Genomic DNA, 15,459 nt, shown 5'->3' on the forward strand with positions numbered 1-15,459 from the left:
CAATGACTGGTTCGTACTGAAAGCAGTAGACAGCTCCTGAGCACAAGAATCTGTGTGACCGATGTCTTACAAACTGGACAGAATGGAAAGAGAAATGAAAAGAATCAAAGTAAACCTCCACTGTTCATTAAAAACACTAACAATGACTGTGGTAATAATGTGCAGTGTTTGTTAGTAAAATAATGTCTATTTAAAGTGTCGATTCGAAGTATGTATTTAAATCAATTCTTGATTAGAATAAGCATGTACAGTATGACATCAATTCTAGAAACACAATCTCAGAGAGTCTGGTACTTACTGTAGTTTCTTTAGTTTACAGTCAGAGTTCCCCAGAACTGTACACAGTACTTTCACCTCTGAATCTTCCAAATTGTTATTATTCACGTTCAGTTTCATTAAAGACTAGTTTTTACTGAGAGCAGAACTGAGAACCTGGACACAAGATTTTGTCAGAACATTTCTGTACAGCCTTAGGATGAGAGAGAAAGAAACACCAGGAATCAGAGTAAATCCCCGGTGCTGCTCATTACTTGTCCAAACAATAACTTAATTATAAACACAGTCTCGCAAAGTGTGGTACTCACAACAACTTCTGTATTTTGCAATGAGGATTCATCAGAGCCAAAAGCAGTTGTTTCACTCCTAAATGTTTCAACTTATTATTTCCGAGGTTTAGTTCTGCCAGAGATTGGTTTGTGTTGAGTATGGAGGCGAGATCCTCAGCACAAGATTCTGAGAGACAGTTGTCACAAAACCTGGCCATTACAATCAGAGGAAATACCCAGTTTTCATTCTTATTTGTGATAATAATAAAGTGTTGGTCATGTTGTTATTTAGAAACGTAATTTAAACTATTTGGGTACTTATTCCAGTTTCTGTATTTTACAGTTTGGGTTCCTTCGAGCTGCTGGCAGCAGTTTCACTCCCGAATCCCCAAATTTATTATCATTCAGGTTCACAATGGTCAGTGAGCGACCTGTACTGAGAATGGAGCTGAGATCATCGGCACAAGAATCTGTGAGCATGTTATTGTTGAGACTGGGGATCAGAGAAATAGGGGGAGGGAGAGTTACAGAGTGCACACAAGAAAGCCACAGAAAGAGAGAGAGAGAGAGAGAGAGAGAGAGAGAGAGAGGGAGAGAGAGACAGAGAGAGAGAAAGAATGCAAGAGAGCCAGACATCGAGATAGTGCATGCAAGAGAGCCAAACAGAAATACAGAGAGAGAGAGTGAGAGTGATTGACAGACAGACAGAGAGGGAATATGTGCAAGAGAGCCAGAGGGTCAGAGAGAGGAGCAGCGCACATGAGGGAGAAGACAGCGTGCGAGTGTAACAGAAACAAAGAAAATAAAAACAGGGTTTTAGTATTAACACTATTAAGGAGTCAGAGAGATGTACCGCTTGGAAACAGACCCTTTGGTCCAACCCGTCCATGCCGACCAGATATCCCAACCCAATCTAGTCTCACCTGCCAACACCCGGCCCACATCCCTCCAAACCCTTCCTATTCATATACCCATCTAAATACCTCTTAAATGTTGCAGTTGTACCAGCCTCCACCACTTCCTCTGGCAGCTCATTCCATACACGCACCACCCTCTGCGTGAAAACATTGCCCCTTAGGTCTCTTTTATAACTTTCCCCTCTCACCCTAAACCTATGCCATCTGTAGTTCTGGACTCTCCGATCCCAGGGAAAAGACTTTGCCTATATATCCTATCCATGCCCCTCATAATTTTGTAAACCTCTATAAGGTCACCCCTCAGCCTCCGACGCTCCAGGGAAAACACCCCCAGCCAGTTCAGCCTCTCCCAGTAGCACAGATCCTCCAAAACTGGCAACATCGTTGTAAATCTTTTCTGAACCCTTTCACGTTTCACAACATCTTTCTGATAGGAAGGAGGCCAGAATTGCACGCAATACTCCATCAGTGGCCTAACGAATGTCCTATACAGCCGCAACATGACCTCCCAACTCCTGTACTCAATACTCTGACCAATAAAGGAAAGCATACAAAAAGCCTTCTTCACTATCCTATCTACCTGCAACTCCACTTTCAAGGAGCTATGAACCTGCACTCCAAGGTCTCTTAGTTCAGCAACACTCCCTAGGACCTTACCATTAAGTGTATAAGTCCTGCTTTCCCAAAATGCAGCACGTCACATTTATCTGAATTAAACTGCATCTGCCATTTCTCAGTCCATTGAACCACCTAGTCCAGATCCTGTTGCAATCCGAGGTACCCCTCTTCATTGTCCATTACACGTCCAATTTTGGTGTCATCTGCAAACTTACTAACTGTACCTCTGATTCTCGCATCCAAAGCATTTATGTGAATGACAAAAAGTAGAGGGCACAGCACCGATCCTTGTGGCATTCCAATGGTCACAGGCCTCCAAGTCTGAAAAACAACCCCCCACCATTACCCTCTGTCTTCTATCTTTGAGCCAGTTCTGTATCCAAATGGCTAGATCTCCCTGTATTCCATGAGATCGAACCTTGCTAATTAATCTCCCATGGGGAACCTTGTCAAGTGCCTTACTGAAGTCCATATAGATCACATCCACTGCTCTGCCCTCATCAATCGTCTTTGTTACTTCTTCAAAAAACTCAATCAAGTTTATGAGACATGATTTCCCATGCACAAAGCCATGTTGACTATCCAGAATCAGTCATTGCCTTTCGAAATACATGTACATCCTGTCCCATCAGGATTCCCTCCAAAAACGTGCCCACCACCGAGGTCAGGCTCACCAGTCTAAAGTTCCTTGGCTTTTCTTTACCGCCCTTCTTAAACAGTGGCACCACGTTTGCCTACCGCCAGTCTTTTGGCACCTCACCTGTGACTATCGATGATACAAATATCTCGGCAAGAGACCCAGCAATCACTTCTCAAGCTTCCCACAGAGTTCTCAGGTACACATGAGATCAGGTCCTGGGGATTTATCCACTTTAAACCGTTTCAAGACATCCTGCACTTCCTCCTCTGTAATACTTATAATAATAATGATGTAAACATTCAGAGATCCAGATATCGACAGGCGAAACAAGAGCAGAGATGAAGACTGTGGTGCTGGAAAAGCACATTAGGTCAGGCAAAATCCGAGGAGCAGGAAAATCAATGTTTTGGGCAAAAGCCCTTCACAAGAACCACCATCCATTTAACATCCACCTCATCAAGGCCCTGAAGGACTTTATATATTTTGTTCAAGTCACCCACAAACTCATCTAAACTCCAGTGGAAAGAAACCCAATCTGTCCACGTTATCTTCGTCAGAGAAGGTACCCGTTCAAAGTATTACTCTAGCAAATCTCCTCTGAACCACCTCTAACGCTTTTCCATTCATTTTTAAATGAGACTGGGGTTTGAGTGAATTGACACTGTAAAGGTTCAATAGAGATTATGATAGGTAAATTAAAGAACAGGATATAATTAATGAACCATGTATCAAATGAACTGATGCAGTCTCGAGCAGGAATTCATAAACAACAGTTTGTTCCATCAAACCACTGCAGAGAGGCCTTGGGGCCAGAAAAGGTTTTGACACAGGGAGATGACACTGATAAGAAATGTGGCAAATCAATAACGGTGTCAATGATCTTTGACTGAGTGAAAGAGACATGCTTGTCAGTCATGTATGGCCTGCAACTGAAATCTGTTTTCTTCTGTTTGTAAGAAGCAAGATTAGATGCTTCTGGTAGAAAGGTGCTCAGTTTTTCTGTATTCTCCAGAGTCTTACTCTGGTCGAACTAGTGATGCTGTCCCTACGTTGCTTGATTAAAACAACTGCAATCCTGTACTCAGTCTCCAGTGTTCGATCAAGTTACTGCAACAGAGAACAAAACTGTACCCAGTATCTGAAATGTGATTTCACATGGCCTGTATAACTGAAGCATAATATTCTTACTCTTACATTCAATTCCACTTGTAATAAAAGACAGTTTCGCATCACTTTAAGTGAGATGCTGCAGCTGTAACTCATGTAAGAGAACACCAAGATCCCTCAATACCGCAGAATTCCTCAGCCATTCTGCCTTTAAAGGTTCACCCAATATATCAGACTTCATTGAAGGATTATCACCTGCTTCGGATAAGCGGACTCTGTGCACTTACTGTAACTGTGTTTGATCTCCCTATAGTTTCCTGCATCCCTTCATTATTGAATATAGGGATTGCCTCTCTTGAATAGGCCTCTCTTGGCCTAAAGCTTTCTATCGGTATGTGAGGACTAAAAGGATGGAATAGGGTAGGAATAGGGCCAATCAAGAACAAAAGTGGGAAGCTGTGTGTGGACCTTGTGGAGATCAGAGTTGTGAAAACGAATACTTTCTCATCTGTTTTCACTCAGGAAAATGAGAATATCGTAGCGAAGACAGAGATATGGGTTTTTGGAGTAGAAAGGATTGAGGTTAGTAAGGAGGAAGTGTTATCAATTCTTGAAAGTGTGAAAGTACACACGTCCGCTGTGCCGGATGGGATTTATTCGAGAATTCTCTGGAAACTAGGGAGGAGATGGCAGAACCTTTGGCCTTGATCTTAGAGTCGTCATGGGCACAGGTTTAGGACCTGAAGACTGGAGGATTGCAAATTTTTTTTAGATTAGAGTACTGACAGTGTGGAAACAGGCTCTTTCGCCCAAAAAGTCCACACTGACCCACCGAAGCGCCACCCACCCATTCCCCTACATTTACCCCTTTTACCTAACACTACGGGCAATTTAGCATGGCCAATTCACCTGACCTGCACATCTTTGGACTGTGGGAGGAAACCGGAGCACCCTGAGAAAACCCACGCAGACACAGGGAGAATGTGCAAACTCCACACAGTAAGTCGCCAGAGTTGGGAATTGAACCGGGGTCTCTAGAGCTGTGAGACAGCAGTGCTAACCACTGTGCCACCGTGCCATCCACAAATGTTATGCCCTTGTTCAAGAAGGGCAGTTGAGATGACCCAGGTAATTATAGACCATTGAGTTTTATGTCTGTTGCAGGAAAAGTTTTGGAAAGGATGAGAAGAGATAGGATTTATAATCATCTTGCAAGCAGTAACTTGATTAGAGATAGTCAACATGGTTTCGTCAAGAGCAGGTTGTGTCTCACAAGCCTCACTGAGTTTTTTTGAGAAGGTGAGCAAGCATATGAATGAGGGTAGGGCAGTTGACGTGGTGATCATGAACTAGAGTAAAGCCTTTGATAAAGTTCCACATAGTAGGCTTTTGGAGAAAACGCGGGGCATGGGATTGAGGGTGATTTAGCAATTTGGATTACAAACTGGCTTTCTGTAAAAAGGCAGCAAGTGGTGGTTGATGGAAAATATTCAGCCTGGAATCCGGTTACTAGTGATGTGCCACAAGGGTCTGTTTTGGGAACACTGCTGTTTGTCATTTTTATAAATGACTTGGGCACAGACATAAGTGGATGGTTAGTAAGTTTGTGGATGACACTAAAGTTAGTGGAGTGGTGGACAGTGTGGAAGAATGTTACAGGTTGCAAGGGGACTTGGATAAACTGCAGAATTGGGATGAGAGGTGGCAAATGGAGTTTGGTGCAGCTAAATGTGAGGTGATTCACTTTGGGAAGAGTAACAGGAAGGCAGTACACTGGCTCAATGGAAAGATTCTTAGTAGTGTGGATGTGCAGAGGAATCTTGGTGTCCATGTACATAGATCTCTGACAGTTGCCACCCAGGTTGGTAGTGCTGTTAAGAAGGCATACGGTGTGTTAGGTTTTAGTGGTACCGGGATTGAGTTCTGGAGCGGTGATGTCATGCTACAACTGTACAAATTGTTCGTGCGGCCACACTTGGAATATTGTGTACAGTTCTAATCGCCCCATTACAGGAAGGATGTGGAAGCATTGGAAAAGGTGCAGAAGAGATTTACCAGGATGTTGATCTGGAAAGAAGGTCTTATGAGAAAAGGCTGAAGGACTTGGGTCTGTTCTCATTGGAGAGAAGAAAGGTAAGGGGTGATTTAATAAAGATATACAAGGTGATCAGAGGATTACATGGGGTGGACAGTGAGTCTTTTTCCTAGAATGATGACGTCGGCTTGTACAAGGGGGCACAGCTGCAAATTGAGGGGTGATTAAATTTAAGACAGATGTCAGAGGCAGGTTCTTTGCTCAGAAAATGGTAAAGGCGTGGAATGTGTTGCCTGCCAATGTAGTTAGCTCAACCACATTAGGGGCATTTAAACAGTCCTTGGACAAACATATGGATGATGAAGGATAATGTAGAGGGATGGGCTTAGATTAGTTCACAGGTCAGGTCAATATCGAGGGCCAAAGATCCTGTTCTGCGCTGTATTGTTCTATGCTCTATGATCTTGGGAATTTTGGAAATTCATGCCAATACAACTCCAACATCATTTGCAAACGCCTTCAAGGCCCTGCGATGAAGTCCACCTGGAGTCGGAGACTGGTCAGTCCCCTATTTCACCAGTTTACTGAATAAAGTCTCCATAAAGAATGTAATCTCACTATGTTCCTCCCTCTCACCTCCTGAGTTTGATTTACCTTCGACAGTCAAAGAGAAGTGGAATACTTGTTCATTTCATTAGCTGTTTCCTTATTATTGACTATTAACTTCATATTCTCACTCTCTTGAGGACTAACATTTACTTTATGTCGACATTTTATTTTTATAAACCGATGGAAACTCTTGCTTTACTGTTTTCAGATTTCAAGCTTGCATCTTCTCATATTCTAATTCCCTCCTCCTAACTAACTGAATAAAGAACCTGCCGTTCTTTATTTTCAGATCAATCATCTAATCTACCTTCGTCTTTACAAATGCATAAAATTAAATGGTTTCTCTCACTTCTTTAGCTAACCACAGATAGAGAGTCTTCCCTCTCAAATTTCTTGTTTTAGTTGGATTAGACTTATTCTGATTATTCTGAAGTATGCTCTTAAATGTCACCACTGTTGCCATTAATCTATCTCAGAAGCTGATTCTGCCATTCACTTCAGGTACCTAAGCTTTCAAACACACACCATATTTAAAATGAAAATACTTGTCTTAGGCCCAATCTTCTCTCTTTCAAACTTGATGTAATATTGAATCATATTGTGATTGCTGCTACCTAGGAGTGTACGGCGGAGATTGTTTCACAAACCTTGTCACATCACACAATTCCCATAATATGATAAACGTATAACCTGCTGCCTGATTGCTCCAGATCACGCAGCTCAAAGAAACTCTCGCAAAAGCAATCGATAACTTCTCATCCAGGTTATCACTGCCAAACTGATTAGTACAATCTGCACATACATTCAAGTCAGTAATGATTATTGCCATCCCATTATCACAAGCACCTAATATTTCTTTTTGTCTACCTTGTCCCACACTGTGATTACCATTAGGGGCCCTGCAGACCACTTCCATGAGATACTGCTTTCTACTAACTATCCTTATGCCATAATAATTCACTTCAATGTGTGTTATGGATTTGTTACTTTGTTATGAAAGACATGGAGCTTTCACTGTTCTGTTTATTTAGTTTGTGACGTGAATTTTCATGTTTGCTGTTTGCCTAACTTTCCTTTACTTCTGTCCCTTCCTGTAATTCTCTCACTCTCATTTCTCATGTTACCATTTTCCTTTCAACCTTTCTTTTGATAAAGCACATCTTTCCACCTTGGATTCCTTACGCCTATTACGGAGTGTAAAAGCCTCTCTCTCATCCCTTGTTGCCATCAACGTGCCTCAGTGGTTAGCACTGCTGCCTCACAGAGCCACGGACCTGGGTTCGATTCCAGCCTTGGGTGACTGTCTGTGAGAGTTTGCACATTCTCCCCCATGTCTGCATGGTTTTCCTCCAGGTGCTCCGGTTTCCTCCCAAAGTCCAAAGATGTGCAGGTTAGGTGAACTGGCCATGTTAATTTGCCCACAGTTTTCTTCAGGGATGATGAGCATTATTCAGGGAACTGTAGAGTAATAGGGTAGGGGAATGAGTTTCGGTGGCATATTCTTCGGAGGGTCAGTGTGGACTTGTTGGCCCAAATGGCCTGTTTCGACGTTGTTGGGATTCTATGATTCCCAAGTTCTGTAGGTTGCAAGAGCACTGTTCAGGTACAGGCTGCCTGAACTCTATCACTCTCACTCTCCTAGTGCCCTACAAACCAGAACCCACTTCTCTCACATATTTGTTGAGCCACGTATTCCCTAATTTTACGAATCCTACGTCAACTTGCAAGTGGCTCAGGTAGTACTCTTCGGATTGTAACCTGTGAGAGTCTGCTTTTTTATTTGCTGCCTAGCTCCTCATAATCTCTATGCTTCACCTCTTTCCTAATTCTACCAATGATATTGATACCAACGTGGACCAAAACACTGGGATTTTCTCCCTCCCATTAGATATTAGAAACAATCACACACAGTCTGATACTCACCCGAGTTGCTGCATTTTACAGTCCGGATTCCTCAGAATCTCAGCCAGTAGTTTCACTCCTAAATCTCCCACCTTGTTGCTTCCTAGCCTAAACAGAAACAAAGAGTGAGAAACAAAGTGAGTCAAATGATGCCTGCCTTTCTCTTTTGCATCTTGAATGTACACAGAGACACTGAAAAACATCAGAAGATGACCAGATTTTCCCAACATTGGCAACCAGTCTTTTTTGTTCAAAACCCAAGTGAATGCCACTACAATCAATGATAGACCTTACTGGGCAGCAGGAAGGTGACTCTTTAGTGAGAATGACAGTCCCCATAAAGTGGGGTAGTAAGCACAGCTTCAAGGTAAAGTGCAGCACTGTAAGGCACAATGATGGTGAGGGCTCAGTGATTGGAGAAGGCAATCCCTCAGATATTGATCATGGCCAATGATGATGAACTGGTATGATGAACTGGTCGTTTAAAGTCAAGGAGGAAGACTGTGCGAAGGATAGTTACAATGCAGAAAATGCTACAGGATCTCAAATAGACTAAGGCGGAATAGAATGCAGCAGTAAGGAGGATTTGTCCAAATAATGACATAGAGACCATTCTCTGTAGCTACAAATGAAAGTTTGGTAGAGTATGTCCCTTTTTAGGTGTCAGGTTAAGGAAGGCTTCATGGTAGCCAGAGATAAAATTGTAAGGAAGAGGGATAATTCAATTGCAGCAGACCACAGACACTCAGAGGTACTGAGTTTGGAAGAATTAACACATGGAAAAAGCGCCAGAGTTGGATAAAATGGTGCCTTATCAAAGGATGCTGGCATTAGTCCTGGGTCAGGAAAGAGCGATACGGACAGGACAGACTCCAGCTAAACCAGGATAAGGCACCTGTTCTCCTGGAAAGAGCAAACATGGAGGAAGAAAACAATTAAAACTAATAAATGAAGGCGGTACAGGAAATTAGATCAGTCTAAATGAAACGGGAAAGGACAAAATACAAAAGATAATTAATTACTGTCACAGAGCTGACCCCTTTTTTTCGAAAAGCTGTTCCTTTTCTCAAGGATACTACATACTTGGCTTTTCCAAAGGGGTAATAAATCACTCCTGGTTACGATTAGTCAGGTTTGGTACAGAGATTAAAGGGTATTGAGAGGCCTTTTTGTTCATATGTAAACAGATGAGACTTTAGGCCAAAGTGGTCATGTGTGAGAATGACCTGTATAATGAAAGGGGCTGGTGAGCTCTCCAGCTGAGTAGTTCAGTCCAGGATTGTTAGGAGTTCAGCTGACATACCTATGGAAAGCCTTAGGGTTAACCCTGATCCTATTCGCAAACAACTTCTCATGTCTCTTCCTGGCTCTTCTCAGCTCTCTTTGTAGGTCTTTCCAGACTTCCTTGTAACCCTCAAGCACCCTAACTGAGTTTTCACATTTTGTCCTCACATTAGCCTTCTTCTTGACCAGGGATTCCACTTCCTTAGTATACCACAGCTCACGCATTCTATATCTTCCTCCCTGCCTGACAGGTACATACTTATCTTGGACACACAGGAGCTTTTTCTTGAATAAGCTCCACATTTTTAATGTGCTCATCCACTGCAGTTTCCTTCCCCATTCTACGCTTCCGAAATCTTTCCTAATTGCATCGTAATTTCCTTCCCCCAGCTGTAACTCTTGCTCGGTGGAGTACACCTATCCCTTTCCATCACTAAAGTAAACCTGACAGAATTGAGATCGCCGTCTCCAAAGTGCTCACCTACTTCCAAATCTAACACCTGGCCAGGCTCGTTACCCAGTACTAAATCTAAAGTGGCTTCGCCCCATGTAGGCCCTGTCTCCATACTGTGTCAGGAAGCCCTCCTGCACACACTGGACAAATACTGACCCATCTATAGTATTCATACTGTAATGATCCCAGTCAATATTTGGATAGTTGAAGTCTCCCATGACAACTACTCTGCCTCTCTCACTCCTATCGAGAATAATCTTTGCTATCCTTTCCTCTACATCTCTGGGACTATTTCGGAGGCCTAAAGAAAACTCCCAGCATGGTGACGTCGCCTTTCCTGTTTCTAACCTCAGCCCATACTACCTCAGTTAACGAGTCCCCAAACATCCTTTCTACAACTGTAATATTGTCCCTGATCAACAATGCCACACCTCCCCCTCTTTTACCATCTTCTCTGTTCTTACTGAAACATCTGAATCCTGGAACCTGCAACAGCCATTCCTGTCCCTGCTCTATCCATGTCTCCGCAATGGCCAAAACATCGAAGCCCCAGGTACCAACCCACGCTGCCAGTTCATCCACTTTATTTCGGATGCTCCTCACGTTGAAGTACACACACTTCAATCCAGGTTCTCGCTTGCCAGTGTCAGATACTTGGTTTTGAAACTCCCTACTCTCATCCTCTTCTGTACCTGTCCTACAATTTTGGTTCCCATCCCCCTGCTGTATTAGTTTAAATCCACCTTAAGTGCTTTAGCAAATTTCCCACCCAGGATATTGGTACCCCTCTGGTTTAGATGAAGACCATGCTGCTTGTAGAGGTCCCACCTACCCCAGAAAGAGCTCCAATTATCCAAAAACCTGAAAACCTCCCTCCTGCACCATCCCTGTAGCCACCTGTTCAACTCCTTTCTCTCCCTATTCCTTACGTCACTCACACGTGGCACGGGCAGCAAACCAGAGAAAACACCTCTGTTTGTCCGAGCTCCAAGCTTACATCCGAGCTCCCTGAAGTCCTGCCTCAAGTCCCCATCTCTCTTCCAACCATTGTCGTTGGTGCTAATGTGGACCACCACTTGGGACTGCTCTCCCTCCCCCCTAAGGATTCCAAAAACTCGATCAGAGGCATCACGGACCCTGGTACCGGGAGGCAACACACCAACCGTCTCTCTTGTCCCCACAGAACCTACTATCTGTCCCCCTAACTATCGAGTCCCCAATGACTACTGCTCTGCTCCTCTTCCCCCTTCCCTTGTGAGCAACAGGTGCCCCACTTCTTTCCCCTGGCAAGTGATCCCCCCCAACAGTATCCAATACGGTAAACTTATCGTTGAGGGGAATGGCCACAGGGCATCCCTGCACTGCCTGTCGGTTCCCTTTCTGTCCCCTAACTGTCAGCCATCTGTGTTTTTCTTTTATCTGGGGAGTGGCTACCTCTCTGTAAGTCCTGTCAATAACCCCCTTTGCCTCCCGAATGATCCAAAGTTCATCCAACTTCAGTCTTAGTGGAATCTGTCATCAATATTCATTCTTAGTAAATTGTGTCGAAAATGATTCTCTCTGATCCAACTGAATTTTTAGTCTCCCTTCATTATGGAGAAAAGGCACAATCCATGGCTGCTCAAAAATCAGAGACAGACAGTTACCTCAGCTCTTGGCATTTGTGAAGTATGGTCCCAATCGCTGCAGTCCTTCGTACTGAATGTAGCAGTTCTCAAGATCAAGTTCTTTTAGTGAATCACAGAATTAAATGACAAAACCGAGGACGACACAGTCTATTGGGGTCAGTCTCAAGTCACTTAATGAAAATATTTCCACATCTTTCACTGAGATCCATGTCAGTGATTTATTCTGAGACTCAAACAGGTAGTGCAATGTATTCAGGAGGTTTCTTTTACCAGTTATAGTCTTAGTGTTTCCAATCTGTCCTTTAAAAATGTCCTTCACCCAGTTAACGGCCTGATTGACCATCTGATGAAGAAATGGACACAGAAACTCTTCCAGAGGATAAGCTGACTGTGGGGAGGAGAGACCCACAACAAAACGGATGAATATTTCAAATTGCCCATCTTCCTTACTATGGGCCTCACTGAGCAATTTCTGAATGTCCCTGGGATCGGGAGTCAGGAATTGGGCAAGGGCTGCTACAAAGTCTTGGATGGTGAGGTGTGGGAATGTGTAGCACACAATCTGTGCATACTGTGAAGGTTGCAGACTGTGCTGAATCAAGTCTCCATTTCTAAACACAATCTTCTTCTCAGAGATGCCAGTGAAGGCCATCTCACCAAGCTTATGAAACACATCATGGGGGTTTTCAATCTGACGGCTATGGTTTTTCAGAATGTTTTAAATGTAGTAGGAATACAGTTGGGTGATGATCTTGGGAACCTGCTGCTGTTTCCTGTTCCTTTGTGTGAAGAAGGGATCCAGTGATAGACCGAGGATCCAGCAGTAGGAAGGGTTGTAGCACATGGTGTACAGGATCTCACTCTCCTCTACATACTTGTAAATTTCTGCTGACACTGTCTGATCCTCAAAAAACCTGCTGAAATATTCCTTCCGTTCATCACCAACAAATCCCAGGATTTCAGCCCAGATACTGATCTCAGCCTTTTCCAATAAATGCAATCCGGTGGGACGGCTGGTCACTAGCACTGAACATCCAGGGAGCAGCTTGTGTTGGATTAAACTGTACACAATGTCAGACACTTCACAACATCATTCGGGATAAGTGCACATGAGCTGAGGTTCTGTATCTCTCGGACTATCAGAAAAATCAATACTCTTCTTGAATTCATCCAAACCATCAAATATAAAGAGCAATCCCTCCGGGTTCTTCCAGAGTTCTTCTGGATAGTCCCAAAGTAAGGGTACTGATCCAGTAGCAGATTCCTCAGGTTTATCTGACAGTTAATAATGTTCAAATCCTGGAATTTAAAACTGAATATAAATTGGAACTCTGGGTATATTGTCCCAGTGGCCCAGTCATAAACCATCTTTTGTACCATTGTTGATTTTCCAATTCCTGGCTCTCCGCTCAGTGCTACTGAACTTCCAGTGTATTTTCGGGGAGAAAAGCTGCTGTGAAACAACTGATCAGGTCAGATTTTTTCCAGTACTTTCTGGAGATGTGTCTCTCTCCACTCTTCATGGTCTCGGCCTCTTGCGAGCAGTTCATGTTCGACAAGTGTCTGATCTCGAACAGTAGAAATAACCGATGGCTCAGTGTATCTACTAACCAGCTGGAAAATCTTTACCTTCTCCTTTATGAGGACAGTGTTCACTCGCAGTATTTCAGTTTGGACACGGAGTGTCTCCTTGTGTTTGTTTTGAACATCTGCAATTGGAACAGACAGAAATCAGTTCTCCATGTTAGTTTTTTTAACATTGAAAGAAAACAAAACAAAAGTCAAAATGTCTTTTCAAGAAGGCAGTAAAATGCTGCATTATGTGCACAGAGTCAACACAGATTTGTGCAGAAGTTAAACATCCATGCATGAAAATGTGAGTTGTAAGCAAAGGACGTTTGAGAAAGAATTCAAAATCTTTACTATTGGTCATGGAGATTTTTATGAAGATGATATATTCCCTTCAAGATTTATAATAAGTCTTATAACAGACATAATCTTACAAATTCTCACAGATAACTCACCTCATGTCCCCCAAAAGCCTACCTACAAACTGCAAGCCCAGATGGGTGAATGGAATTCTCTCCGTTTGCTTGGATTCGTGCAAATGTTGGACTGGGACCAGTTGCATCATCTTCAATATTCACCCCATTCACTGTGGACACACAATGGCAGCTATGTACACCTTCTGGAAGATGCACTGCCACAACTTACCTGATCCTTTCGACTGTACCTCCAGTTTTGAAGGACACGTGCAGCAGATGTGGGCAGCACGGTGGCACAGTGGTTAGCACTCCTGCCTCACAGCGCCGGAGACCCGGGTTCAATTCCTGCCTCAGGCGACTGACTGTGTGGAGTTTGCACGTTCTCCCTGTGTCTGCGTGGGTTTCCTCCGGGTGCTCCGGTTTCCTCCCACAGTCCAAAGATGTGCAGGTCAGGTGAATTGGCCATGCTAAATTGGCCGTAGTGTTCGGTAAGGGGTAGATGTAGGGGTATGGGTGGGTGGGTTACGCTTCGGCGGGGCGGTGTGGACTTGTTGGATCGAAGGGCCTGTTTCCACACTGTAAGTAATCTAATCTAATCTAAGCAAGTCATGAATGGGACCACCACCACAAATTAATTTGCTGTCACTGTGTCAAACCTTACAGTAATGCTCTCATTTCCATACAATAAGCATGATAGCGATAGAACTACAATTCATGTTCTAAAATATGTGTTCAGCAAGCGACACTTAAGTGTAACACAATCCTGCCTGGTGTGTGCAGGGTTTCACAGCGTAACACAATCCTGTCAGGTATGTACAGGGTTTCACAGCGTAACAAGACCCTGCCAGGTTTGTACAGAAGTTCAGAGTGTATAATGATCCTGCCAGGTGTGCACGGTGTATTGGGTACCTGATGCAACTTTCACGCTGCGTGATAAACTGCATGAACTGTATACATTGAATCTATGCAAAATAGTTGAAATTCAAGCCAATTGAAGTCATGTCTCCCAGCTCTGACCTTCAGATTCTCGAATTTTGAAACCTTAAACAAATAGCTGAAGTCAAACATGCTGGTGCAAAAATGAAATAAAATGATTTAAAATATCCATATTTTTAATTACATTTGAGGTGACTGGGTGTTTCTGATAAATTTCGGACCATATCCATATCATGAAATAGATCAGGACCTATTCAGATTATTTAGATTTCATTAATTCTGATCTGTGCAACATTGTGGCAAAATATGAAGTGCTCCAATCTGAAATGAAATAATATGAGACTCTACTGTACCATGTTCCTCTATTTCTTTTAGTATTTTATCCAACTTTGGGACCCCATGACGTATTTTCACAAAGGAATCCCACATCACCCTTTGGGCCTGAGGGCTTTTCGCCATCACCAGATTTAGCAGCATTTTGGAACTGTCTGCCCAGTTTCCCTTCTCCACGAGGTCAGTGATTGCCTGGAAAGAACAATCATTAATAGAGTGAGTCGATTAGAATACTTTCAGTGTGGAAACAGGCTCTTCGGCCCAACAAGTCCACACTGACCCTCCGAAGAGCAACCCACCCAGACCCATTCCCCTACATTTACCCCTTCCCCTAACACTATGGGCAATTTAGCATGGCAAATACACCTAACTGGAAACTGGAACACCCAGAGGAGACCCACGCAGACACGGGGAGAATGCGCAAACTCCACACAGACAGTTGCCTGAGGTGGGAATTGAACCCAGG

At 43.4% G+C, this 15,459-nt stretch overlaps 1 pseudogene; it reads right to left on the reverse strand.

The window, feature by feature from the left end:
* Window positions 1-294: 294 nt before the first annotated feature.
* On the reverse strand, window positions 295-15,119 carry LOC140468543 (NACHT, LRR and PYD domains-containing protein 3-like; annotated as a pseudogene).
* Between the last annotated feature and the right edge of the window lie 340 nt (window positions 15,120-15,459).

The sequence above is a fragment of the Chiloscyllium punctatum genome, chromosome 47 (genome assembly GCF_047496795.1).
Source record: "Chiloscyllium punctatum isolate Juve2018m chromosome 47, sChiPun1.3, whole genome shotgun sequence".
In the NCBI taxonomy this organism is placed as follows: Eukaryota; Metazoa; Chordata; class Chondrichthyes; order Orectolobiformes; family Hemiscylliidae; genus Chiloscyllium; species Chiloscyllium punctatum.